Here is a 4,697-nt window from a genome sequence, read left to right as displayed (position 1 = left end):
TGGGATTTTCTCATTGGGGTGAGAGGGGTGGCACAGTGGCACAGTGGTTAGCACTGCTGCTTCATAGCGCCAGGGACCCGGGTTCGAATCCTGGCTTGGGTCTGTGTGGAATCTGCACGTTCTCCCCGTGTCTGTGTGAGTTTTCTTCCTGTTTCCTCCCATGATCCCGGAGACATACTGGTTAGGTGGATTGGCCGTGCTAAATCCTTCCTCAGGAGTGTGGCGACTGGGGGATTTTCACAGTAACTTCATTGCGGCGTTAATGTGAGCATACTTGTGACAAATAAATAAACTTTAACATAAGAAATAGGAGCAGGAGTAGGCCATCTAGCCCCTCGAGCCTGCCCCGCCATTCAATAAGATCATGGCTGATCTGAAGTGGATCAGTTCCACTTTCCCGCTTTCTCCCCATGACCCTTAATTCCCTTATCGATCAGAAATCTATCTACCTGCGACTTAAACATATTCAACGAGGTAGCCTCAATGGGCAGAGAATTCCAGAGATTCACCACCCTCTGAGAGAAGAAGTTCCTCCTCAACTCTGTTCTAAACTGCGCCCCCCCTAAGATCCCACCCTGAAAGTCCATAAACTTCACACTGTCACTGATCAGGAGGCTGAGATAAGGGTTGAGTCGAATGGCATTCATAAATCTTTCCCTCGCACTGGGGATTGACTTTGAATCTTCAAAGTGCGTTCCTTCATAGATTCTCCCAAACCACTTCAGTAGAGATTTGAGAGGAAGATGGCCAAGGAACTAACAGTTGAAAACCAGCAATCCAGTGCTGTGAAACTGTTTTTTTTTTCAGTTTGTGGGGGATGCTATCTTTTTTTTTTCTCGTTCTCTCTCTCCGTAAGTTATTTCTGGAATCTTCTTGCCCTTTTTCCCACTGCCACCTCATTTTTTGGCCTTCCTCTTCTGAAGCGTTGGTAGCGACACCACCCAAAAGTCTTGGCTCAGCGGCAGCTGCCTTGTCTCTGAACTTGACGTACTGTCGGTTCCGATCTCATTGCATAACTCTGAGCGTTCACCGCCACGCTGGGAACTACAGTGCAGTACCGGAGTGGGGGGGTGCTGCACTGCCAGATGGGGTGTTAAACCAGGGCTGCTTCTGGGTCACCTCGTGGCAAAACTGATTTGATTTGCTTTACTATTCTCACATGTTTTGAATTGATTTGATTTATTATTGTCACATTTATTGGTGTACAGGAAAAAGTATTGTTTCTTTATTTCAAGGATGGAATCGCAGAAGCCTCAGGCCCCTCGCAGCTGATGGAGAGACGATGGAAAGCAGGGGCTATGCAAACGGCCAGTCCTGGATGGGCGTAGACATCCCAGAGAGTTAAAGAGCTGAAAGAACAAATAGCAGGCTGATTTCATTTGATTTGATTTATTATTGTCACACATACTGGGAGACAGCGAAAAGTATTGATTCTTGCGCACCATGCAGACAAAGCATACCCTTCATAGAGTACATAGGGGAGAAGAAAAGGAGAGAGGGCAGAATGTAATGTTGCAATCATAGCTAGCTTGCAGAGAAAGATCAGCTTAATATATGGCAGATGTGATGACAGCAGGGAAGAAGCTGTTCTTGAGTCAGTTGGTACGTAACCACAGACTTTTGCATCTTTTTCCAAGGAAGAAGGTGGAAGAGAGAATGTCCAAGCTGAGTGGGGTCTGTAATTATGCTAGCTGCTTTGCCGAGGCAGTAGGAAGTGTAGACAGAGTCAATGGTTGGGAGACTGGTTTGCGCAATGGACTGAGCTACACTAGTGCGAGGTAGGGTCATGACAGCAGCAGAGAAGAAGGTGTTCTTGAGTCGGTTGGTACGTGACCTCAGACTTTTGTATCTTTTTCCCACTGGAAGAAGATGGAAGAGAGAATGTCTCCTTTCCTTCTCTATGAACGATATACTTAGCAAGCAAGAAACAATACTTTTCACTGTATACTAATACATGCGACAATAATAAACCAATAATAAACCAGAAATCTGCAATTGTAAAAGCCTTGGTTATCCATTTTATCATCAAGTTTTATGTACACGATCATTGTTATACTTGATGTAATATTTCCCCAGCCTACCCTATAATCAACTGCTAACTTTGGAGCAGTAGTCATTAGCATCTATTATTTCCTACATTACTATCCCATTGTATCCATACTAAATGATACAACTCTCTGAGTTATCCATAAGGTTTCATACAATCCCACCAAGACTACCTTTATATTCTCTCCAAGACACCCAATAGGCAATGAATCCCATTACCTCTTATGTGATCTCTTCCCCATTCTCATTACCCTTCATCAAGTCTCTCATGAGTATCATTTAATTTTTAAGCACTCATTTTTTATGACTGATTATTTTCAATGTAATTATTTTCAGCAACCCAATTTTGTGGATAAAAATCACTCCTTCGCTTCTATTACTTGCAATGGAACATCCCCAATGATTTCTCCACAATCTTTAATTGATAAAAGTTTTAATTAGCATTATTCTTCATTTCTGAGGACTAATTAACCTGGAACTCTTGCTCCCAAAATTCTGTTGAGCTTTGGGACAATCGGCTGAACATTTCAAGACTAAGATTGATAGGATTTTGTTGGCCAAGAGTAGTAAGGGTGACTATGACCCCTACTTCTGGTCTCCCCCACTATCGTGGCCATCGTGTACAGTGACTAGCATTGCTGCCTCACAGCACCAGGGACTTGGGTTCGATTCCCGGCTTGGGTCACTGTCTGTGTGGAGCTTGCACATTCTCCCCGAGTCTGCGTGGATTTCCTCCGGGTGCTCCAGTTTCCTCCAAAGATGTGCGGATTAAGTGAATTGGCCATGCTAAATTGCCCCTTAGTGTCAGGGGGAATTAGCTGGTATAAAGGCATGGGGCTATGGGGATGGGGCCAGGGTGGGATTGTGGTCCCACCATAAACTCGATGGGCCGAATGACCTCCTTTTGTAGATCCTATCAGGAACAACCTTTCTGAATCTACCCTGTCTAACCCTGTTGGCGGGTTGTAGACTTCAGGGTACGGCATTGCCTCAGTGCATTCCAGGTTGTTGATGTGAAAAAACCTGCCAACAATCTCGGGGGATAGAGATTGGAGGGGGGGGGGTGAGAGACGGTGGGGGCCACCCATTCTAAAACTGCCCAGTTTTGAGACAATGATCAAAACCAGAGCTGGGGTAATGATGAGACAGAAACCTTAATTCCTGCAAATGAATCAGTCAAGGGATAATTGCAGACACCACTTTCCAGTAAAGAAGTAAGGAGGGGAAACAGATATATCCAAGGGCATGAAGTTTCAATGGAAATTGATAGCAGACAAACCACCTCAGCTAATTTTCGTGGTTACCAAGGAACTTGCTGGCATATTTTTAGTTCAAAGTCAATTGCACGTGTTGTGAATAGCATTGGAATCTGCTTTCAATTTCCATTCCTCACTTGTCGGAGGGAGGGATCTGTGTGGTCTCTGTCTGCACCTCCAAACCAGCCTGCATAAAGATATTGGGTTATGTAGTCAGGCTAAATCTTAAGGCGCGAAATAATGACTTTTCTCATCAGCATTACCATCACCATTGGGAACATCAAAGTTTAAAAAAAAACCCCAAACATCCAATAAATTAGGACATAAAATTTCACATTTCTTTCAAAACAAAAGCAATTTTTACTGTCCACAAAATAAAGCAAGCACTGCTAACCTTGCACTATAATTTGAAAAGGTTTCAAGTACACTCACTTCTACTTTTGGATTTCACCAAGTGTGCCACAGCCCTCTGGAATTCACTTTAATTTCCTCAGCAGAACTGAGGAATGGCTGGACAGGGTGGGCTGAGTGACAGAGGGGGGGAAGGAGGCCAGAGATCTGGGCTGGGCATTGGGGTGGGGGGTACAGTTAGCCTGTTTGGGGGGGAGGTTGATGGTGGGAGGGGGGAGCTGGAGATTGGGGCTGTGGGGGAGGAGGATATCGAGGTGGGCTGGAGGCGGGGTGGAGGTCAAGTCCTGGGTATGTTCAGTGGGGAGAGGGGCAGCAATCGCGCTGTGGTGGGATTGGAGAGCCAGTGATATGGGGTGGTCATGAGCTGGCCAGGGGCTATTGCGCATGCACTACTCTTGTTGCTGACCGCTCAGCGCATGCGCAGTGGCCCACTCAGCGCTATGCTGCCGGCTTCTCCAGCGGGAATAGGCCCCGGCCCTTGAATTCCAGTATGATCCACTGCATTCTGCAGTGTACAGAGTGTGGGAGATTCATTTTGGGGAGCTTTTATGCAAATTCATCACTGAGGATTTTTTTTTGAGAGAATTGCCCCCAAGATACTTACTAATTAATGAGAAATGTCTTCATTAGGAGAGTGGTGATAATTTGGAACGCGATACTGCATAGATGTAGGATCAGAATTAGGCCATTCGGCCCATTGAGTCTGCTCTGCCATTTAATCAATTCTGATAAGTTTCTCAACCCCATTCTCCCACCTTTTCCCCGTAACTCTCGATTCCCTTACCAATGAAGAACCTATCTATCTCCGCCTTAAATACACTCAAAGACTCGGCCTCCACAGCCTTCTGTGGCAATGAATTCCACAGATTCACCACGTCTGGCTGGATAAATTCCTCCTTATCTCGGTTCTAATGGGTCTTCACTTAATTCTGAGGTTGTACCCTCAGATCCCAGTCTCTCCCACCAATGAAAACATCTTCCCCA

Source organism: Carcharhinus amblyrhynchos, chromosome 33 (assembly GCF_965287045.1).
Source record: "Carcharhinus amblyrhynchos chromosome 33, sCarAmb.v2.hapA, whole genome shotgun sequence".
In the NCBI taxonomy this organism is placed as follows: domain Eukaryota; kingdom Metazoa; phylum Chordata; class Chondrichthyes; order Carcharhiniformes; family Carcharhinidae; genus Carcharhinus; species Carcharhinus amblyrhynchos.
This window is presented reverse-complemented; position numbering follows the sequence as displayed.